General features: G+C 37.8%; 1 long non-coding RNA gene across 1 annotated transcript in view; it reads right to left on the minus strand.

Annotated features, from left to right (window-relative positions):
- Window positions 1-7,058: 7,058 nt before the first annotated feature.
- LOC138813584 (uncharacterized) overlaps window positions 7,059-25,282 on the minus strand; it is a 30,457-nt gene continuing 12,233 nt past the window's right edge. The window contains exons 3-8 of the long non-coding RNA XR_011367855.1: window positions 12,284-12,440; window positions 11,870-11,975; window positions 10,749-10,956; window positions 10,264-10,405; window positions 8,280-8,367; window positions 7,059-7,269 (exon numbers count right to left, since the gene is read on the minus strand). This is a non-coding gene — a long non-coding RNA (uncharacterized lncRNA). The remainder of the gene's footprint in view (window positions 7,270-8,279; window positions 8,368-10,263; window positions 10,406-10,748; window positions 10,957-11,869; window positions 11,976-12,283; window positions 12,441-25,282) is intronic.

The raw sequence follows: 25,282 nt of genomic DNA on the forward strand, positions 1-25,282 counted from the left end.
GTGCTTAAGGGCTTGGTCTAAATTCATACTAGAAGTGTTAGAATAATTTTTTTGGATTACCGGGTAATAGAAAGGCCAGTTGTGGTGGATCATATACCTCGTTCCAGCCTGGGCAAAAGTTAATAAGACCCTTCATCTCAATGAACAAACCAGGATGATGACACATACCTGAGAACCCAGCTACATAGGAAGCAAAGATAGGAGGATCGCAGCCCCAGGCTGACACCAGAGCCAAAATGCAAGACCTCATCTAAAAAATAACTACAGAGAAAAAGGAGTGGTGGCTCAAGTGGTAGAAACATGAGGGCCTAGAGTTCACGCTCTGGTAATACCAAGAAAAGAAAGGGAAGGGGAAGGAGAACTGGAAGGAGAAGGAGAACGTGAAGGTGGAGGAGAACGGGAAGGAGAAGGAGTGTTGATGATTTGGTATAAATACCTCAAGAACCAGAGATCATAATCCAGCTCCTTCCTGGATGGTAACTGATTTGGAGGGATAAGTGGGTAATCTTTCATATGACAAATTACTTCTTGAATTGCTTGCCCAGTGTTTTGCACAGGCAAACCCCCAAATTCCAGAGGACTCGTGACAAGTCCCCACTTCCTTACAGCAGGGAGGAGGAACCAGAGCAATGCCAGGTTGTACGCCTGAGTGTCTACAAGCTCGAGTTGTGTTCCATACAAGTTTCTGCTCCACCACATGCAGCACTTCCCTGGGGGCTGTCCCACCAAGGTCCAGGTAACAGTGTAGAGTAACTAAGATGAATAGAGGCAAAACCAGTGCCAGTCTCTCCTCACTTCAGTCAGTTCAAGCCTCCAGGAGGCATGCTCTCAGTGGCCCCTTCTCTACACAAACATCACTTTTCTGTTAGCATCCCACTCCCCATCAATGAGAGGGGACGTCCTCTCATCATCCTGATTTGCCAGAAGTTGGCTGAGATTGTTATTGGGTCATTGGCCAGCCCGGGGTTCTTATTTAGCTGCACATGTAGGTATCCTGCAGGAAATCCTGGTAAATACACAGACACACCTTGGACCTGAAAAAAGTTGATTATTTAGACAAGTCCTAAATACTTACCATGAAAATATTCTACTGTCCTTAACTACTATGAGAAAAGTATCCCTTGAACGCTGATATGGAGAAGGATCATAGTCAGTAGAACAGAGGCAGATGTCTGTGTCTGGGAAATAGCCTGCCCCAACACATAGCATATAGGAATAGCATAAATCCCTAGCTTTTGTTTGTTCTGTTTATTTTTTTTTTCTTGTGATGGTCCTGGGACTTGAACTCAGGGCCTTGGCATTGTCCCTAAGCTCTTTTTATCAAGGCTAGCACTCTACCACTTGAACCAAAGCTTCATTTCTCTTTCTCTCTGTCTGTCTGTCTCTGTCTCTCTCTGTGTGTATGTTGGCAGGGAGGGGGAGTAACTGTAGATAAGAATCTCATGGACTTTTCTGTCTAGGCTGGTTTTGAACTGTGATATCTCAGCCTTCTGACTAGCTGGGATTACAGGCATGACCCACCAGTGCCTAGCAAAGCCCTAGTTGTTTAGTTTCCCTGGTAATTCTGGTCTCTGGAAAATATGATCAGGAAGTACTGAGTACATTGCTTGGTTTAGCTGTCTACACTGATCTTCCTTACCAGATAATTGCTTAGTACCTTTCTCTTTGTTTTAGTGGATATCACCTCAGAGAGTAGATCCTGGCAGATTGCTCTGAGATCTATTTTTATGTCTCTGATAAGGTATCCAGCTACACCACAGTTAAAGCTTCATGCCATGACTAATAAATAAATTGGCCTATTATGAGGAAGCAAAACAAGGTGCTACATAGCAAATGTGGATATAGTAGTGAAAGGCAAACTGTCTTGCTATTTCGGTTTTCACTTCCCATGAGAATCCATTGCCTTAGCAACACATTAAGTCATCTTTGTGGCAGCTTCAGGCAACCTCAAGTGGCATAACCAGTATTCAAAACTGAGACGCACAGGAAGTATTAACAAGCACGCTACTTAACAAGACAACACAATAAACATCTACCTACTCAATGGTCCTAATGCAGCATGTGTTTCCAGAAATTGCTCAGCTGTCTTTTGGAATCTCTTCTCATTTCTGCTGATCTCACTGTAAAAATTCTAAAACTGATGTACCAAGCCAGGTGTCAGTGGCTCATGCTTGTAATCCTAGCTACTCAGGAAGCTAAGATCTAAAAATCACAGTTCAAAGCCAGCCAAGGCATAAAAATCAAACTGAAGGAAACAAACAGTCTGTACTAGCTCCCTTTATAGTGAACAGAGAGACTCTGTTCCACCTGGGTTGCAGAGGGAATCTGGGTAAGAAAGGTAGGTTCTTTCATCTTTTTGACTCTCTTAGTCAATCCTGTTTGACTGTAGGGGAAGAAATTATACTTGCCTATCCCCCAAAGAACATCAAACAAAATATGGAATTTCCACATACCTTGTCAGTTTTCCATCATTTTCCTACTATTGATTTCTAGTTGCATGGCATTGTGTTTAGAAATGACAGTTGATATGATTTGTTTTCTTCAAATTGTTAAATCTTGTTTTGTGGCTTCACCTGTAATCTCTCTTAGAAAATATTTCATGTGCATTTGAGACTGTTAGGTATACACTTGAAAGTAGAATGTTGTATATATGCATATTAGGCTCACTGGGTCTAACCTGTAGTTCAAGCCCACTGTTTTCCTCACTGAGTTTCTGTCTGGGTGATGAAAATAAGGTTTTAAGGTCCCTTCAGTTGTTGTATTGTAGCCTAGTCCTTCAGATCTATTTTAACATTTTAATCACTAATCATCAGAGAAATGCAAATTAAAAACGCAATAGAATGTCACTTCACACATGTTAGGCTGGTTATTACATGAAAGATAAAAGATAATAGGCTGGGAGAGAATGATAGAAAGGGTGACATAAATCAAAATGTATTGTAGATAAAAACTGATTTGTTGAAGGGTAATCCCTTAGTACAACTACTTAAAGATACTAACAATAAAGGTAACAAGTGTTGGTAAACTATGTAGGGAAAAGCAATCCCTTATAACATCCAGGTTGGCAACAGAAATTAGTTCAGCCATGCTGAACAGTATTGAATTTACTTAGAAAGTTATAAATAGAAGAGTCATGTAAGCCAGCAAGCCTATTTTTTTGTCATATGCCCATGGAAAATAAAATTAGTAGGTCGGAGATATCAAAACACCTATGTGCATTGTGCATTGACATATTATTGACAATAGTGAAGATATAGAATATAGAAACATAGCATATAATAGCCAAGAAATAGACTGTCTGAAGAGTTCATCAGCCGATAAATGTATAAAGATGATTGGTGCATATACGCGATGGAATTCTGTATAATAATAAAAATTCCTGTCATTTGCAACGTCATGAATGGAACTGGAGGTCATTGTTATGTTAAGAGAAGTAATCTAGGAAGAAAAGACAAATATTTTCTGATCTCACTCAGATGTGGAGGCTTTATTTTTTTAAAAAATAGGAGCAGTATGGTGATAGGGTGTTAGTGAGATGTTAATAAGAAACAGGATGCAAGGACATAACTGGTATGTATGGAAATGTTACAATGACCCCTTACCCTGTACAATTAGCATATAGTAATAAGAAAAGAAGAAATATACATATATATGTATAATTCCAGTGAGACAAGTATAATAAGCTCTGGAGAGCTTTTGCATAGGATGGTGACAATAATTCATAATAACATTATATATTTGAAAATTGCTAAGAGAATAGGATTGAAATGTTTTTAGCACAGAGAAGTGTGTGAGGTGGATATAGTAATTAATTTAGTTTAATTATTCTATAATCTATATGGCTGTCAAAATATCACATTTTACCTCAGAGTCATGATTATATACATTGTATATCATTACATCCAATTTTTACGTGCTAACTATTTCAGTGGAATCTCCTAGAGCCATGTGTCCAGCAGAGTAACCCGTTGCCACAAGTGTCTTCAAAGTACTTGGAATATGTAACACACTCTAAATACAGAAGAGATACCAGAATCCATTTAGCAAAGCAGAAACTCAAAATATCTCATTAAAATCTCAATTGCATATGCTAATAGTAACAACTTGACTACAATGGGCTTCTTTTGTTTGCTTTTTGGATGTACAGTCTGGAAATTTTAACGTGTCCAGCGACATTAGTAGCTTCTAGTCTATTTTTATAGCAGGCGCAGCATTGCCTTGGGGCCTGAAAGCACACTGCCATCTGGACAGGATTGCTCACTGCGCTCTGCATTTCACTCCCCCAAACTCCTCACTTGCTCCAGATTCCTTCTCCTCTCTGACACCCCAGTATATATTGTTGTTGTGATTGTTGTTCTTATTGATTTCAAGTCTTTGTTCTGTTTCCCTCACTAAGACTGGGAAGGGAGAAGGAAGGGGGATGTGAGCAGGAGGGCAGTAAGGCAGGAAGTAGCCTGTGGTTCGTTGTATGAGACTAGAAAGGAGGGAACCAACAGTGATTTTTTTCAGCCACTCTTCCCTTTATTCTCCCAGGGAAGTATCCTTTACCATCTCACTTTCCATGTTTCCCTGAGAAGTCACATACTTCTTTCCTCACAAGAGAGCTATAGAAATTAGCTTTCCAGATGCCCAGACTTGGCCTCTAAGTGAGTAATTTGTTGGATATGACAGTCAGTCACCTGACTATAGCCAGTAAGAGGTGGGGCACTACATGAAGCAGTTCTTGTCCCCATCTAGATCACTCATGTTCTCTCTCTTTCTCTACCTCCCCTATTCCTACACCCTACCCCTGCTTTCAGAGTCCTGTTGCAGTCTGAGTAATAGCCTCTACAAAGATATCTAAGGTTTAACCCTAGGAACCTATGACTTATTTTGCATGGTAACAGAGATTTTGCAGATGAGAGTAAGTTAACCATCTTGATATAGAGAGATTATTTTGGACCAAAGTCAGTGCAAAGGTGGTAAGATGGCAGTAGCCAAGAAAGATGTAAAATCCACAACCCTGGGAAGTCGCCAGGAGAAACCAGCCCCTTTTGTCTTAGATGCTAGTTAATGTGATTTGGGGAGGGGAAGGGGAAGCACAGAAATTTTGGGATAAAGGGTGAACCAGTTCAGCAGTGATACTCACTAGATATCAGGTTGGAAATGAACTATACATCTTGGGGAGAGAAAGGGTGGGAGAGAGAAAGCAGGGAGAAAAATGAGGGAGGGAGTGACACTGTTCAAAAGAAATGTACTCAATACCTGACTTATGTAACTGTCACCCCTGTAATCAACATAACAATAAAAAGCATCCTATGTTTAAACTGCTCTGTTGAGTGGCAACTCTTTTGTACAACAGGTTAAAGATAATAAAAATATATTTTCAAAAACAAGTTGCAAGATTTCATCTCAACCAATGGCTAGATGTGATGGTATGTGCCTGTGGTCCTAGCTGCAGAAGGGCACAATGTCTGACACTGGGCAGGCATCCTTTGGTCCCTAACAGCAAGGGGAAACACAGAGAGGAGGATGTCAACCCAGACATAAAGCAAGATCCTACCTCAAAAATAACCAAGGCAGAAAAGGGCTGGAGGAAAAGCTTAAGCGCTAGATAGACCACCTGACTAGCAAGTACACAACTCTGGGTTCAATCAATAGTACTCTCAATATCTCTACACTCAGTTTGGTGTCTAGTGAGTATCACTGGTGACTTAGTTCAACCTTTGTCCCACCATTTCTATGCTTCCCTCCTCTTCCCCAAATCACATAAACTTACGTACAAGACAAAAGGGGAAAAAAATAGAAGAAGAGAAAAAGAACCACAAAATGTAAAATTAGAAAAACCTTTGGTTTATACTTTTTAGAGTTCCTTTCGGTAAGCATCATTTTATATGATCATTTGCAATTTCTTTCATCTTTCTCCCCCATCCCTCCCGACCCTTCAGTTTTCTTAATTTTGAGTTTATGCATTAAGTTTTATGACCTCATTCTCCCTTCCTCCTACTTCTCTCTTTGTCTATCTCATTCCCTTTGATACTATCCCACCTTTCAGTACCTGTTTCCTGCTGTTTATTTTGTTGGTCTGTGGAGTGAGCTTTTTTAAGGAATTATAGCATTTGAGTTCTCCCCTGAAGCTACCATATTTAGGTTAAAACATCTGTGTATATTGCATACATATATACATTTGTGTGAACTTATGTATTTATAAATTCTAGCTTAGAACCGGGTGCTCGGGCTCATCCTGTAATCCTAGCTACTCAAGAGGCTGAGATCTGAGGATCACAGTTCAAAGCCAACCTGGGCAGGAAATCAGTGAGACTCTTATCTCTAATAAACCACTAGAAACCGGAAGTGAAGCTGTGGCTCAAGTAGTAGACCGCTCGCCTTGAGCTGAAGAGTGCAGGGACAGCGCCCAAGCCCAGAGTTCAAGCCCCACGACCGACCAAAAATAAATAAATAAATAAATAAATTAAATTCTACCTTATATATATGAAAGAAAACATGCATCCTTTGTCTATCTGGGCCTAACTTCACTTAACATGTTTTATCCCTCCCATCTTCACAATATTATATTTCCAATTGATAAGTAAAATGCTATGCCTATGTACATATGTGTGTACACACACACACACACACACACACATACACACACACACACACACACACACACACACATCACATCACATCATATTTTAAATTCATCCATTGAGTGGCACCTGGGCTGATTCCATACTCTGGCTATGGTAAACAGTGCTACAATGAACATGGTTGCACAGATGGCCATATTGTATCCTAGTTTGTAATCTTTTTTATAAATGTTTAAGAGTGGAATTGCTGGACCATAGGGTAGCCCTGACTTTAGTGAAATCTTGCAAACTTTCATGCCTAGGCATAAAGGTGATCTCCATATCCTAAGTAGTTAGCATTATAGAATTGAGATAACATACTTGGCTCTGAGTATAGTCTTAGGACTCATGTAGAAATAAGAAATTTGTATTGCTTGAAGACAATGTGTAACCATTTATTACAGCAGCATTGGGGAACAAATCCAACCTTGGAGAACCCAGAAGCAGTCAACACTTTTAGGCAAGCCCTGATTGGTCGAGCCAATCCATCTTTGGATCCACTATCTGAAACCAGTAGCAAGTCAAAGTTGTAAGGCTCTTCTAAAGGTTTGATGAGAAAGAAGCCATATTGATTTTCCACTGGCCATTCTAGAAAGATCCAAGAAGTCCCATTCTTTCTTCCATTTCACTGTTCTCAATTTTTACTCATGATCTGTTAGAACTATAACAATGATACAGATGGTGAGCTTGAGCAGTGAATCCTATTCTGACTATCCAATATCCTGTATCTTGCTTAACTTTTACTGACCTTGAGAGCAGGAACACTAGCAGAACTTCAGTTCTGCTAGTGCTCCCTGTATTCCCTCCTCAACCACCCCAAGTCCAGCTTGGCTCACTCTTTGAGTCAACACCACAACTCAATTTTGAGCACCTTTATTGGGTACCTGCTAGGAACCTTGTTCTACAGTAGACTAATTATGGGACTGAAAGCTGTATATATCATCTTGGTTTTGCTTATAGAAGAAAAATTGTGCATGCATGAAACAAGGACCATGCAAGGCATTTCTGGCTCTGTCAGAAAATAAACAGAATGTGTGAAAATGTATGAATTTTGTGCAAATTTCGTCTGTTCATTACTGCAGTATTGCTCATGGCCTATTTTGTGACTTATGACAATTCAATTTGAGGATCATTATTTAAAATGTTCTTATTTAGGGCTGGGAAGGTAGCTCAGTGGTAGAGTGCTTGCCTAGCATGCATGAGGCCCTGGGTTCGATTCCTCAGCACCACATAAGCAGAAAAAGTTGGAAGTGGCACTATGACTCAAGTGGTAGAGTGCTAGTCTTGAGCTGAAGAGCTGAGGGACAGCACCTAGACCAAGAGTTCAGGCCCCATGACTGACAAAAATGTACTTATTTAGTGCTGTACAATTTGACAGCTATGCCCAAGTTCATATTCTTTTGGTTCTGAGGAATTCACATGAAAAATCTTTGTCAACAACAATCTGAGGGTCAGAGAAGTTGTTGTGGTTTCCCACAGTTTTACAGAGAGTGGTGGATGGAGTCTACAGGAGAGTTCAGCACCTCTGTAGAGGGTTGAACATCATTTTTCTCTCAATCACATAGTACAAATTTGGCGTGAATCTTCCTGAGAAGTTCAGTACTGAGACTAGGACGTATGTAAAGGGAACAGTCAAACACCTCTTATCTATAACATAGAAAATGTTCATACCACAAGTTGCCCTGCTTCCTGCCAAGAATTTCTCAGCTCCTCATGACAGTTAGAAGCTCACAGGACTTCCTCCATAAAACTGATTTCTCTGGGAAAGTAGTGAGGGAGTTCAACAATTAATTAGGACTTATAGACTATAATAACAGAGTGACAAGATTTGAATAAGAATAAATACAGCTAAAAATCTAGGCCAAATGCTCAAAACACCATGTACATAAAAAGTAAAAAGTGCTAAGATAAAGACAAGGATATCAAAACATAAGCTGTGACTGTTATCTAATTGAGTATCTTCTTACATAATTTAGTTCTCATGTATGCGATCTTTTAAATAATATGCCCATGACAGAAACATTTCTAATTCTAGGACTTTAGTTATTGCTTATGGGGGATTTGGTAGGTACTTTGTTACATTATACACATTTCTCCTGCACCCAACCATGGGAAATAGTGGTCACCAAGGGAACCTGAACACAACATGGTCAATCAAAGCCTATGTTCATTGTTTCTGTGTGGTAATTGGTCAATGGATGAGCATATGACCTATGAAAGGCCAATATAAGAATTTCCCTTTCCATTAGCCTATTAGGAAAGGAAACTCCCTTTAAATTGGATTTTTCCAAGGAGGAGGCAGCCAGACCACATCTGCCCAACAGCTTAAAGGAGATGTTCTGAAAGATGAAGCAAAATGAGGACAAGTAGATATGAACTTTGAGGCAGCAGTGAAGAAAACCTTGGTGGTGTGAGGCCAAGATCTAGTCTCTCCTTCAATTCTGTGAACTCAGGAAAAAACCTAGCTACTTATGGCAATATATCCTGTGGTTTTACTTGAGGTGATTTGCCCTGGGGGAGAAATTACCTATTTATTCTTGGACCAAGGAGATAACAGACTCCCTTTCCAGTCACAGGTAACAACAGACTCCAGCAGAAAGATTAGAGGAACTCCAACAGGAGTTCTCCTGATTTTTTTGTTTTCTGTGAACTAGAGATACTTTGATAGTTTTATTAATACCAATTCAAGATATCAAAGATGCTTTGATTTGTTAGGAGGATAAAAACTTTTTCCAAGATCTAATAGCTAGATGTATCAGGGAAGAAAGATATGGAGACAAACTTAGAAAAGAAAAGTAATTGAAAGGTGAAAAAATAAAGAAACTCTATGGGCAAAATTAAACCTCACAAAACAAAAAAAACAAAACAAAACAAAACAAAAACCCTAAAGTACTCAAGAAGGACAAAAGCAGTCATGAAAGATTGGAAAAGCAGAATGTGTGGGAAAAGAAGACACAATATCAAAAGCCTGTAAATCCCCCAAGTCAGCTTGTGCCTGTAACATAGATTCAAGATAAATACCAACAGATTTGTTCTTGCCATGAGACAAGGTGATTATAACTTATATGATAACTCACCCAAGTCAAAGACACATTCTGAAAATCAACAGGGAATAAGCAACTTACCATATTAAAATGTACCATAAAAACTAAGTAATGGCAGGATTATGATACAAGTTGAAGAATAGATAATAATGTAACACAATAGAACCTGCAAGCAAAGGTAAATGGTAATTTAATAGTAAAAGTGGGACCTTAAATCAGTGGGGGGAATGCTAAGAAATCAATGGCATTGCAATAATTAGGTAGCCACGGAAAAAAGAATGGATCTAAACTAGCATTTTATATAAGAATACATTACACTGGATATCCATGCATCTTTTTCTTTGTGTGTGTGTGTGTGTGTGTGTGTGTGTGTGTGTGTGTGTGTGTGTGTGTGTGTGTGTGTGTGTGTGTTCTAAAACTATGGGAAAAGTCATGAAGGAATTATAATGACATAATTATTATAGATAACAAAGTATGGAAAAGCCTTTATAATTAAGAGACCATATCCTAAAGTCATTATAATCCTTTGAGTTGGTTGCTTAAAATGAACAATTAGATGCAAAATCAGTCTAGAATTGCTTCAGTACTAGGGCTTGAACTCAAGAACTCACACTCTCAGTCTTCTTGCTCTTGGCTGGTGCTTGACACTTGACCATATCTCCAATCTAGAACTTTTCTGGTTCATCGCACATGAAATCTCAGAGACTTTTCTTCCATGGTTGGTTTCAAACAAGTCTTTCAGATCTCAATCTCCTGAGTAGTTAGGATATCAGGCATGAGACATAGGTATTTAGTAACTTAGGCATTTTTTTTAAAGACAAACTGAGAAGACATATTTACAATCTTACTATAGACCTTGAAAACCTGTATAGAGAACATTTTTATAAATAAGTAGATTTAATGATAAAATCCCAGGCATACAATCCTTCTTCTCCATACTTATATAGCTATCATAGGTAACCTCTCCACATTCAAGCCCAATCAATGATAGCATAGGCCAAAATATGTAACATGAGTCACTGTGTTAACAATTCTTTAGAAAATGATGACAAATAGGTACCTTTCCTTTAAAAGTGTTTTATAAATCATAAATTACCTGTTGCCATTTCCTGTTTGGAAATTATAAATTCTATTTAACAGGTGCCTTGTGTACCCTTCAGTGTTTGCTCAATTCATTTTTTTAATGAGATAGAAATGTTCCTGTAATGATACCACAATGGAAGCTTGTAGTAGGATCTTGTCGTCTAAAGAATACGGAGCCATACTTTTATTTATTTGCTTATTTGCATATTTTCTGACTCATCCTGAAAAAGAAGGAATTTGAAGTGATTTGCTGCAGAAATACAATAAGCTAATAGAATATAAATGAAAAGGGAAGAAAAAGAGAACAGGACAAAGATAAATTAGAAGAGTAGGTCATGTTAGGGAGAAAAAACTGGAGAAAAGAAAGACATTATATAGGGGATTACATAATTACTATAATTTTCTTTTTAAACTTTATTGTCAAGGTGATGTACAGAAGGGTTACAGTTACATACTTAAGGTAGTGAGTATATTTCTTGTAGAACTTGTTACCCCCGCCCTCATTTTGCTACCACTTTCCCTCCCCCGCAATCTCCCCCACAAGTTGTACGGTTCATTTCCAACATACTGTCTTGTGAGTATCGCTGTAGCCTTGGTTCACCCTTTGTCCTTTGTCTCACCATTTTGTTGTTCCCCTTCCCTTCCCAAATTCAGATAATGTATACAATACTCAGGGCATCAAAATCAAATGTAGTGACAACAGGGGATAAACCAAAGGAAAGTAAAACACAAAAGAAAAAAGAAATCACATGGTACATTTAAAAACAACAACAATGAAGATAAACCTCCCGTTTCCATGTCTTGGAGTTCATTTCACTTAGCATCATCTTATATGGTCATATGTACATAGCTATTGAGCAATTCTGATCATCTACTATGACTATCCTAGACATATGCAAATGAGGGAAACCAAGGCCATACTAACGCTACCAGCACAACTATGTTTATTGCAGCATTACTTATCATAGCTAAGATATGGAACCAACCCAGATGCCCCTCAGTAAATGAATAATCAAGAAAATGTGGTATATATATACAATGGAATTCTATGCCTCCATCAGAAATAATGACATCACTCTATTTACAAGGAAATGGAAAGACTTGGAAAAAATCATATTAAGTGAAGTAAGTTACCTAAGTTTTCTAAATTTGTATGACGTTTCTTGACACAAAGGACAAAGGAAGAGATGGACAGTCACATGGTATTGTCTGCAGTGAAAATAAAATTGCACACTTTGCCCTGCAAGATAAAAAGCCAATAATCTGAATTTTAGAATGGAGTGCAGAATCATGCGTAATCTATGGGTGTTCCTGAGTATCTTTGGTTCTTTGTAACATGAGTAGTGGTAGGACTGGACAGATGGATGGACTCTAGCCAAGTGGTATGTTGGCTCTGATGTGTGTACCCCTTTCATCCACACAATGAGAGACCTCCTCAGCTTTCTCCCATTGTTACCTATAAGGCAATTCTAACCAAGTTTCTTTGGTTGAATTCTGTTGTAAGTAGACACCTTTGAATATCTATTATGGATTCCTTGGGATAAATACCTGTGCACTGGAGGGAAAAAGCAGGATTTGACAGGAGAATAAGTCAAACGCAGAAGCAAATCCAATGATGACCATGACTGACTCCATGGTGAGTTCAAGGGTGCAAACAGCCATCAGGCAAGTTCAGGTTGAACCAAAATGGCAGCCATGGGCCACTCTAGAAAGAAACCATAGATAAACAGCTCAGGAAATCTCTAGAAAGGACCCACAGCTAGAACATTAAAGCCTTTGAAGGGGGTCACAGTGGTGCATTCCCATATTTGCACATAAGGTGATCTTGAAAGTCACAATCTAACATGGCCCACTCAAGCAGAGTGCACTGTCTACCATGAACCACTAATATTACCAGCAGTCAGTAATGGGCTATTTATTTAACAAGCACATGTGTATGCTCACACTTCAGACATGTTCAACACTTGAAATAAGAACATCTATAGTACCTATGTACTACAGGTGTGGGCACTCCTGCTTTTCTCATTGAGAGAGTTCTAAGCCTAAACTAAGCTGTGAAGATAGCATGTCTCTCCAGGACCTCAACCTTTATTCCACCCCTTCCCATGATTAGCTCTTCCCCCACTTCATAAACTATATTTATATCTTCATGCTCCCCACATCTGCTGCCTTAAAAAACTTTATTTTTTCTTTATGATCTGCACTATGCCATAAACGTTTTATAATGGTTCTTTTTCTAAGGAAAAAAGAATTTTGCCTCTCAACAATGAGAGGATATAAAACTGTAATGAGACATTTCACACATACTCCGGGGAAGGTGGAGTGAATGTGGGGATGTGTGAGGACAGGAGGACACTCAGCTGTTCTGAAAGAGCATCTCTATTATCAAAATTATGGTACCCAGCCTGGATTCTCTACAGGGTCCACCAGCTCTGCCAGACTAGGAATTAAAAATGTAGCCAATTGATAGCAGTTATCTGTGTTTTGCTTGCTCAACTGCTAATACCCCTTTCCAAATCTTTGCTAAATGTTTTCTGGAAATCTAGTGGGTCTCTGAAGAATCTTGTGCAGACACCTATGTGATCTTTCCAGGTTCTTCTGCAGTGATTCCCTTCATCAGTTCAGTATTTGATACCCTTCTTTCTTCACTGCCTTTCCCCTCACAATTCCCTTAATACCACAGCATGAGTTAGTTTTTGTTGCAGAAATAAACAGATTCCCCCTCCCTCCAAATGGCTAACCAGACCAATATTTATTTCTGGTTCTTATTGTGTGAGAATTACAGGTTTGCTATAGTTTTGGTAGGGCTCCAAGGCATTTTCTTGTTTGGGGACTTATGACGAAGCACTAAGCACTGGGCACTGTCTGGCCATGCCAGTCTCCTAGCAGATGACAAGAACAAAAGGAACCGAGCCATGTTGTGCATTGTTAATTAAGGTCTTTGCTCCAATACGGCATATACCATGACTGCTAACAGCCCATTGGGTTGATCGAGGGAGGGAGCCTTCTCTACAGGGTGGGAGAAGAGAAGCATGAACAGGTGGGGAGAGAGTAATAATTGCGAGAAAATTATAGGATGTGCTCTGACTGGGTCTTCTCCAGTTTTTTTTCTGTCTGTGCCTATTCAGTTGTTAGAGCCTGACTCTTCTCTGTCTGACCCTCTCAAAATACTGTATGCTCTAGAGTTCTGCTTTGGCTACTTATTACTTTGACCCAACATGCTCTCTTAGCTAGGCTGTCCCTCTTGCTGGTATCAGCTACCAAGACTCAACATCTTTAGCATCACTTGTCTCCAGAAATACTCTTCTGGATATGTCTTCTTAAATATTCTTCCAGTACCATAAACTCACGTTAAAAAATATTATTACTGGAAGTGGTGCTGTAGCTCAAGTGGTAGAGTGCTCGCCTTGAGCTGAAGAGCTGAGGGACAGCCCCCAGGCCCAGAGTTCAAGCCCCACAACCGACCAAAAAAAAATATTATTACTTGTTATGCGACTGGGGCTTGAATTTGACTTTACATTTGCATCTGTAGGTAGGCTATGCTCCTGCTTCTTCTGCTTTTCTATTACATATTTTTTCAGATAGTATTTCTCTCACGCTTTTTCCCCACCCAGTCTTAGACCATGATTCTCCTAAATGTACTCCTTGAGTAGCTGGGATTACAGACATAGGCCATGATGTCTCGCTTTATTTTTGAGATAGGACTTGGGTAACATTTTTCTAAGTTGAGCTCAAACTGTGTGCCATCTATTACTATTTACCAAGTAGCTTGAAAAACTACTTACTAAGCTGGGTGTTGGTAGCCCATGCCTCTAATATTAGCTACTCAGAAGGCTGAGATCTGAGGACAGTGGTTTGAAACCAGCCTATGGAGGAAAGTCTGTGAGACTCTTATCTCCAGTTAATCACCAAAAAGCTGGAGGTAGAGCTGTGGCTCAGGTTGTAGAGCACTATCCTTGAGTGCCCTGAGTTCAAACCCCAGGACTGGCACGCACGCATGCACGCATGCACACACACACACACACACACACACACACCTCTACTTATCTACCCCATCTTCCCTAAATTTGTGCATTGCCCGAGTTGCCTACTGCTAGCACCAGTTCTGCTAAATAGTAAGCATGATATAAAGCCTTGCTCCTTCTTATTCTCCTTTAAATTCAAGTATCAGATATATTCATTTGCATCCTCATCTGACTCCCATTTCACTGCTCTAGTGCATCACTCTCTCCTAAGTAACTCTTCTCATTACCCTTACTTTTTTAATGCACCTGTGGACAGTTTTCCTGTGGTTCTGGCCTCCTGACATTTCTCCTGTGGTTCTTCCCTAGCTTCTTTTAGTGATATCATCTTCCACCCTATCTCAGCCACCCACTCCCATTGCTCTTGCAGGAATTTTCTTGAACAGCAGCAGCATGTCTTTTGGGCCCACATTCTGCATCTTGCTCTCCAGCAACGTCATCCTATCTTTGTTGCTTAACTCTTTCCAAGACTGACTTTTTAGTTTTCTAAACTTTCAGAACATGTACAAGGGGGTTACAATTGAATGTGTCCCGCTAAGTATCCAGCGCTTAGGGGTCAGAATCATACCTGCTATCAGTCTCACCTATGCCATCGTTTTCTGTTTCCCACTTCCATGATCACATACCTGCATTGAGTATTCTGGCTGTATTTGCTACCTGTTCCTTTTTTTTCCTTCACTCCCTTTCCACTATCTCCCATTCACAGTCTCATGTCAACTTTCTGATATTCATTTTGTTATTCTGCCTGTTAATTGCTTGAAAAGTTTATCCCATGGAGTTTCACTCCTCTATATACTAGACTTTAGTCAATACAATCATGTATATAAGCACATGCCTCTGTATGGAAGTTGTATTTTGTTCTCTGCTCTCACCATTTATAGTTTATTGTTGACTATTGCAATCACTCCCTTGCACACAGTTCAAGACCCTTCCTTCTCTAACCCCTTCACTGTATCTCGAAGCTAACTTGGCAGGTAGGCACTGCCAGGGAAGAACATGAAATAATCTAATTACTTAAAAATCCAGATTCACTCATTCCAGCAGGTTGATAAAGGCCATGAAGCCCCAGGAGGCTATAGATCCAAGCAACACTTTAAATAAAGCTAAATTTTTATATCATTTCTAGCATCAAACCTGTAGATTAAATGCCACAAATGGAATTTAAACTATTAAAGATCCTATGAAATATGTGGCTAAGTCTTTGTGCAAAATAAATTAGAAATTCTTTTCAATGCTATATAAATGCCAGATCTCCTTGGATCCATGCAGAATTGCCTTTTGAAACATATAGATGCAAAAAAATAAAGCAGAAAAAAACTTAGGTCTTAAAAATCTTCTGTGTTTTATAAAGCTCAGTTCCTTCAGTTCAGAAGAGCCTGGCAAGAAACTATTGATTTTCCCAGAAACAAGCAAGAATCGGCTAATTCCTTGAGGCAATTAATGGCTTTGTTACTTAGCATTTCTCAAGGATTCGTGTACTGAATGTACAGAGCTCTTCCCAATGGCAGAGCATTGCATCCTGGCCAAAACACAAGGAAGGTGACACATTAGTATGGGCTGAAGATGTGTGTATGTGTCTTGACTGGTCTGAGTGGATGAAATCAGTGTATTGTCAGTCTACCTCTGTCCTCACCATCCAGACTCAAGGTGAATCTTGAGAGCTGCAAGAAGCCCATTTTTTAGAGGCAGAGACATTAGGGAACTTGTGCAAGGTTATACCGCTTTATGGAGCACAGCTAGAGTCAGATCCGGGTTCTAAACCCTAAATTCACATGGGCATGGGAGTTAGAATGAGTCTCATAATAAGTAACATGGGAATATGCTCTTTCACAACAAATCCCCTGAAAGAATGAAATCCTGTCACTTGTGATATGGATGAGGAATATAGAATTAAGTGAAATAAGCCATGATAAAGAAGAACAAACATGGTATGAGCCCACTCAAGGGGGAATCTAAAGATGCTGAGAAGCTGATAAAATGGAAGTTAACAGAGGCTGGGAGAATAAGAAGCCTGAAATAATGGGGAAAGGTGGTTTGATGGGTTCTAAGTGCCCTTTGATACCAGCAAAAAGTTCTGACATGATATCACACACTAGGGTCACTACAGAGAGAGGCAATGTATTATATATTTCACAATGCTAGAAGGAATGAGATTGAAAGTTTTCACCATAAGGGAATGTTAAATGTTTGGCAAGATAAATATGTTTGCTCTGATTTGATTTTACACACTGTATACATGTATCAAATCACCACAAGCTACTCCACAATTATGTATAATTTTAATGATTTTGTGCATTGCTCACAACAAATTTAAATGTATAAAGTAGAAAATCAGCTGGCACAGTGGCTCACACCTTCTACCCTAGCTCTTCAGGCGGCAGGAATCAGGAGGACTGCAGTTCCAAGCTCTCTCAGGCAGAAGTTCTCAAGATCCCATCTCAACTAATTAGAAATGGGCATAGAGGTATGCCCTTGCCCTCCCAACTACAGGGAACACACAGATAGGATCACAGTTCTCTGGGATGAATGCAAACAGGTTGGGGGACATGGCTCAAGTGGAAAAGTCCTTACCTTAAAATATGAGGCCATGAGTTCAAATTCTATTACTGCCAAAATAAAAATAACAAGGAATGTTATGAAGCTCTTCGAAATAACCACTCTGAATTACTCCATAACAATATATTCCTATACCTTTGAGTATAATGCAGAATTTGTGCCAGATATTATGTAAAGGAAGGCAAGAAGAAGAATCAAGGAGAATTCTGCACAGTAGAGCGCTGGCTCCAATGGTCCTCTGGTTTCAAAAGCCACAAGAATTCCATGTCTGGTTTATAGATTTTTCTTACAAAAATATACTCAGGAATTCAATTTCAGAGAAATCTGACCATCTTGTTTCCTGAAGGCACAAGAGGAAGTGAATGACGTGGGTTCACACTTTCCTATGTCCACCAGCTCAACAGCTCTCAACACTTTGCTTTCTCTTGCTGCTGGGCTGCTGGGCGCACCTGCCTTTGTTTACATCACAAGTGACCACAAGCCATTAGCTTGTGATCAGCTAATGCACATCTCAAGTTCTTGGAAGTATAATTCTAGAAACAGAAACTCTTCCTTTGACTTACGCAATTGTAACCCCTTTATTACAACTACTTAATAATAGTAATAAAAATTCACGAGCTATATGTCAAGATATATGCAAGTTATGCATTCTCTATGAAGATTATCATTATATTTCAATACAACTTTTAAAAAATGTATAAAACTAATGTATAAATGTATAAAACCATTTGTACTGTTTATTGATTGTGATCTTAGCAATTTTTAAATTATATTTTTATTATCTTTAGTTGTGGAAAACGGGTTATAGTTCAACATGTCAGTTTATGAGTACAATGCTTCTTGGTTAATAACAATATTGTTTATGCCAGTTCTGGGGCCACTTCCCTTGCGTTTGCTGAGATATGCCTTTACTAGATTCCTTACACAGACATCACCACAGCCTGGAAGACAAGCACTGTTATTTTCACTGTATATATAGGAAGGCCAAGCTCAAACTGTTGATTGAGTCAGTTACTGGTGTCTCATCCCTGTAATCGTAGCTACTCTAGTAATAGTGGCTCAGATTTGAGGATTGCAGTTCAAAGCCATCCCCAGCAGGACAGTCTGTGAGACTCTTATCTTTAATAAACCACCAAAAAAATCCAGAAGTGGAGCTATGGCTCTACTTTAGTAGTGCAATAATCTTGAGCAGTTAAAGTGAGAGACAGTGCCTAGGCCCTGAGTTCTAGCCTCAGAACCAGAGGAAACATCGTACTCATAAACTGACATGTTGAATTGTAACGCCTTTTGTACAACGAATTAAAGATAATAAAAATATAATTTAAAAATTGCTAAGATAACAATCAAAAACAGTATGAATACTTTTGTTGTTGTTTTTGGTCAGTCATGGGACTTGAACTCTGGGCACCTGGGCACTGTCTCTCAGCTCTTCAGCTCAAGGCTAGCGCTCTACCACTTGAGCCACAGCACCACTTCCAGGTTTCTGAGTGGTTTATTAGAGATAAGAGTCTCATGGACTTTTCTGCCTGGGCTGGCGTTGAACCTCATTCCTCAGATCTCAGCCTCCTGGGTAGCTAGGATTACAGGTGTGAGCCACTGGTGCCCATCTTATTTTTTCTTAGTTTTATATATTTTTAATTTATATTGAAGTATAATCTTCATAGAGAATGCATAACTTGCATAAATCTTGTTATATAGCTAGTGAATTATTTTATTACTATTAGGTAGTTGTAATAAAGGGGTTACAATTCCAGAAGTCAAGTTATAAGTACAATACTTTTCTTGGTCAATGTCAACCCTTCCTTCGTTTTCTTCTTCCTATCCTTACCTTAAAGTTACATAGTACATTCATTTTTTACATAATGAACATTGAATATAATGATACTTGCTCACCCTTCCTCTCTCCATTCCTATGAGCCCTGCCTCCCATTGCCCACTTCCTGATATTTGCTTTGACAAACAGTACTTTGTGTGTGGGAGTTATACTTTTGGATTCCTTCTCTCATTATACCCTCCTTCAGTCAGTTTGTGTGTAAATGCATTGAGCATTGTATATGTCATTCATAGCCTAGTTATATTTTAGATCTAGCTCCCACCTATGAGAGAAAACATGCACTGTTTGTCTCTCTGAGCCTGGCTTACTTCACTTAACATGATTTGTTCTAGGTCCATCCATTTCCCTGCAAAGGATGTAATATTATTCTATGGATGAGCAAAATTCCATTATATATATATATATATATATATATATATATATATATATATATATATATATATATATACTACATCTTCTTGATCCACTTATCTATTGTAGGATATCTGGGCTATTACCATAACATGGCTCTTGTGAATAGTGCAGTAATGAACATGGATGTGAAAGTGCTCTGGGTAAATGCCCAGGAGTGATAGGCTTGGACAATAGGGGGTTCTATATTTAGGTTTCTTTTAAGGAATCTCAAAACTCTTCCAGAGTAGTCGTACTAGTTTACATTCCTGCTAACAGTGTAATAGGGATTCTTTATTCCCACATCCCTGCCAGAATTTCTTGTTGTTCGAATTCTTAATGATGACCAATCTAATTGGGGTGAGATAGAACCTCAATGTCATTTTGATTTGCACTTTTTTAAGGCCAGGGATGCTGAGCATTTCCTCACGTATTCATTGGCATTATTACTTCTGAGAAGTCTCTGTTTAGCTTCTTGGCCCATGTAGTGATTGGGCTATTAATGGGGTGGTAGTTTCTTGAGCTCCTTGTATACTTTGGATATTAGTCCCTTGACCGATGTAAAACTGGTGAAACTCTCCCAGTCTATTGGCTGTCTTTTTCCTTTAATAACTGTGTCCTTTGCTGTGCAGAAACTTTTAGTTAATACATTTTTATGTTTATATACTGTGACTACTGCTTACTTCAAGAGAGACAGAGTATTTCAAGGCATCAGGACACTTCTTCGTGCCCTTCTGTAACTCAGAATGTGCCCACAGAAGTAACTTACCTTCTGCCTTCTCTACTGAGTGTAATATCATTGACCTGTTAGGGCTGGTCATGAAGTTCACCTCCATCCGTGAAGTATCCCAGGACTTTTCAGTACTGAACCAAGGACAGTTGGACGTCCCATTGCTGGATCTTTAGTTTGTGCTCTTGGTTCATATCTTTTGCTCTTTGTATCTATGAAGTTAACAAAGGCTTTGGACCAACAGCAAGGTTTTATTTTTATTGCTGTGTGTATTCATTGTGTGACAATTTCATAATCCATCCATTATCCTGTTGAGCTATTATTACTTTTCCCCAATTTTTTACTTTTTATCTGGGCTCATTATCCTCAGCTGTAAGCTGAATACATTTTACAATGTAAGTTTGGGACCAATTAATTTCATGAGCATTTAATTTCACCTTGAATTGTTTCAAGAAATTAGTTCTACTTTATTTTTCAAGAGGCAATGATGCCAAGGGCTATTTTTCCCTATTCCATAGAAAATATTTTAATATTATCCTTGTTTATGGTTTAGCTTACATACCATAAAATTGCTATTTGCAGTGTATAATTCTGTAGTTTTAATTCAGTGGCAAAACTCACATTTTTATCTATCACAAGGCAAAATGTTTTAATTACCCTCAAAAACCTTTTCACTCAATCAGAGCCTTAGAAGGTTCCTGATCTTTATGCTTGGTCCCTAGAGTGGCCTTTTCTAAAAAGCTACAGAAATTGAATCATGAAATATCTCCTTTGAGCTCAGCTTTTCAACTAAGCAAAATAAATTTGAATATAAATAATATTACTGCATATATCAATAGTTCATTCTTTTTGTTGCTATATAATACTTCATGAATAAATAGCAGCTTAAAAATCTGTTTTCAACTTCACCAGTGTTTGATGTTTGTTTCCATGAAGATAGCCATTCAAACTGGGATGAGATAGAATCTCGCTGTCCTTTGGACACTGCATGTTTGGATTTGCACTTCGTTTATAGCTAAAGATGTTTTATACATCTTCATGTATTCATTGGCAATTTGTATTTCCTTTGAGAAGTGTTTGTTCAATTACTTATGGTAATTAGGTTTTTAGAGGTATTTAGGTACTCTGGATATTAATACTTTATTTGATAAGTAGCTGACAAAGATTGTTCTCACCTTTTATAGGTTTTTCTCTTGACCCTGGCAATTTTTCCTTTGCTGTGCAGAATCTTTTTAAGTTGGTGCAGTTTCATTTGTCAATCCTTGTTCTTTTTTCCTGAGCAATTGGAATTCTATTCAGAAAAGCATTATCTATGCTTACATCTTCAGTGTTGTTTATTTTTTTCCTGTTTCCCTCTAGGAGCTTCAAAGTTTTGGGCTATACACTAAGCTCTACAATTCATTTTCTGAATTGATTTTTGTGCAGGCTGAGAGATAATGCTGCTAAAGGTTTCTTGTCTGTGGCCACTATTATATTGAGATTAATTTCTTATATTTCTAGTTTTTTTTAGGGCTTTTAACTTGAGGGAAGTTGTATTTCATTGAAAGCTTTTTCCATGCCTATTGAAATAACTAGGTTATTTTTGTTCCTTATTCTGTTCATATGTTGGAAGATATTTGTCAATTTGCATATATTCACCTATCATTGCCTTCCAGGAAGGAAACCAATGTAATCATGGTATACAGTCCTCTTCTCTCATATTGAATCTTGTTTGCAAGTGGTATTGATAGTTTGTGCCTCTCTGTTCATCAGAGAGTTTTGTAGTAATAGTTTTGTAGTGTAGTTTTGTTTGTTGTGTACTTATCCAGTTTTGGTGTCAAGGTGATCTTAGCTTCATAGAATGACTTTGATAGTAGTCTATCCTTTTTATTTTCTGCAGTAGTTTGAAGAGCATTGATGTTAGTCATTTTTAAAGGTGTGATGTCCATCTAAGCCTGGGCTTTTCGTTATTGGGAGACTTTTTTTGACTGCTTGAATTTCATCCTTTGTTAGAGATCTGTTTAGGTCGTTGATAATCCTCCTGGCTCAAATTTTGTAGGTCATATGCATCTAGAAGTTTATTCATTTCTTTTAGATTTTACAGTATCTTAAAATAGATGCTGTTGAAGTCATTCCAAATGATCCCCTGGATTTCTTTTCTATTTCTTGCAATGTCCCATTTCTTATCTCTAAACATGAAACTATAAAACTTCTATAAAACAGGAGAAAATCTAGGCAATGTTGGACCTAATGATTACATTTTATATATAACAGCAAAATCACAATTCCTGAAAGAAAAAATATATAAATAATTCTTTATTAAAGTGAAAAAATGCTTTTGTATACAAGTATCATTAAGAGATGTTAAAGACAACAGACAGAAAAGGAGAAAATATTTACAAAACATATATCTGATACATAATTCATATTCAAAATATACAGAGAATTCTTAAAATTAAACAAGAAGAAAACAAATACCCAATTAAAACTTGGACAAATATCTGAACAGACATCTCAGGAAAGAAGATATACAGATGGCAAATATGCATATGAAATATTGCTAAATATTATGTGTCTCCGGGGAGTTGCAAATTAAAGTGAAACTGCAATACCACTATGCGAAGCAATCTATTAACATGGCTACAACCTTTAAAGGAACAGATAATAACAATTGAGGCAAGGATGTAGAACAACAGAAGCTGCTAAATGTTTACAAAGTTCTAAAGAAACTGCATAACAGTTTGATAGCTTCTGTCAAATCTAAACACAATCTTACCTGGTAAGACTATGCATAGGTGTTACTCTTGAAATATATGACCAAATTGGGTGCTGATGGTGCATACCTGTAATCCTAGCTTCTCAGGAGACTGAGATCTGAAGATTGCAGTTTGAAGCTAGCCCAGGCAGGAAAGTTTGTGAGACCCTGATCTCTAATTAACCATCAAAAAGCTGGAAGTGAAACTGTGGCCCAAGGGGTAGAGCACCAACCTTGAGTGAAAAAGCTAAGGGCCAAGTTCTTAGGTTAAGGCCCAGTATCAAAACAAACAAAAAATGAAAGAAAAAAATACATGACCATGCAAAACTCATAAATATTTGTAACAATTTGTTTCTGTCACTCCAAATTGGCTATAAGCAACATATTTCTTCAGATGAATGGATATAGTACATCTACAGAGTGGAACATTATTCAGAGATAAAAAGTAATGAGGTACCATCCATAAAAATAAAGGAATCCTGAATGCATATTTCTAAGTGGAAGAAACCAGTTTGAAAAGATCTATACTGTAACTACCAATTATGTGATAAAAATCACCATCATCATTTTTCTTTTATCTTAAGGAAAAAACTGTCCATAGCAGTTGTTTCTAGAAGTTGTAGGAGAGGGGAGAGATGAACATGTGAAGGTCAGGGAATTGTATTGTGAAACTATCCTGTATGAGACCGTGTTGGTGGATATGTGACACTATACATTCAACTTAACCCACAAGAATTGTACAACACAAAGGCCAAGGCTTACTGGATGTGATTTTTACAAATTTAACAAATTAGTTAATCAGGAAACTGACTCTCAAAAGAGACAGAGAATGTGACAGGGGAATCCAATTATATAATAAACAGGAAATAACCTCACAAGAGGGTTAGAAAATATAATTTCTTTTGGAAATGAATTGTGATACTCTACTTTTCAATGTTTATATAGGATATGAATATATCCTATCTATCTATCTATCTATCTATCTATCTATCTATCTATCTATCTATCTATCTAGGATATAGATCTATCTATCTATATATATAATATATCTGGGATAGATAGCTATATATATATATATATATATATATATATATATATATATATATATATCCTAGATGCATGTATAATGCTGATAGACCTGAAAGAGTAACTTTTAACAATTATAGATATTGCTGTCAGATGCTATGAGTCAAATTTCTCATTGCTGGAGGAGTTTACAGATAAGCAATAGTAAGAGTTTATAATGATGGATAGAGTGATTTATTAGAATTATATTTATAGTAAGAACTTGTTTTTTAATATACCTACAGAAATATCTGTAGGTATGTGCTTATATAGGAGCCATTTTCTGCTGTGTCAGCTGAAACAGGGTAAAGGAAATAACATCCAGTAACCATGAATATATGTAAATCCCACGTCTGGGTTTTCAAAATGATTTTCAAATAAATCTTGGACCAGATGAAAACTATACAAGGTGAAACTAGAGCATCAAGAGAGAATTACTCATTCTAAAATGCCATTGTTATAGGTATGTCAAAAGGGGTACAGGGATGAAAAGCTAGGGAATTCTGAGCAATAAGTAAAACCGGATTGTAACTGAAGTAACATTCATGAGTCTAAACTGGTAAAAGCATTTAAATAAGTTAACAAATAAAGAAAAAGAGATAATTCTCCCATGTGAAAGAATTAAAAATAAACTTATGAAGTAGATGCTTTACCCTAAAAAGATGGAGGATAATTTTTACCTTACTTGCAGGCTGTGCATGTAATCATATTCTGGATGTAATACTAATTGCCTGTTAAAATGGATAAAATTTATAACACTGACAATAACAAATAATAACAAGGATGTAGAACAGTAGGAGTGTGATGATGAAAAATGGAATAGTTATCCTATCTCTCGATCTTTCCTCAGAGACATAAGTACCTATATCCACATAAAAATCTATACAGATGTTTATAGCAACTTTGGTTGCTATATATTGTCAAAGCCTCCAAGTTTAGGTTGGGGGCATGGCTCCAGTGGTAGAATACTTATCTAGAAAATGCTTGGCTGCCCTCACTTCAATCCTTAGCATAGTAATCATATCAGCCAGATCTAATCTCTGTGCAATTTTTAAATATGCATGATTATTTACAATAATCACCATACTGAACAATGGATCTGTAGGATTATTTACTTACCCTTACTGAAACTTTGTGCCTTTTAACTGGTCCTCAATATTCATGTCAAAGTCCTGGTAGTCAACATTTTTAAGATTCCACATGAGATCATGCAGTA

Source organism: Dipodomys merriami, unplaced genomic scaffold (genome assembly GCF_024711535.1).
Source record: "Dipodomys merriami isolate MVZ:Mamm:240054 unplaced genomic scaffold, mDipMer1.0.p SCAF_6, whole genome shotgun sequence".
Classification (NCBI taxonomy): Eukaryota; Metazoa; Chordata; class Mammalia; order Rodentia; family Heteromyidae; genus Dipodomys; species Dipodomys merriami.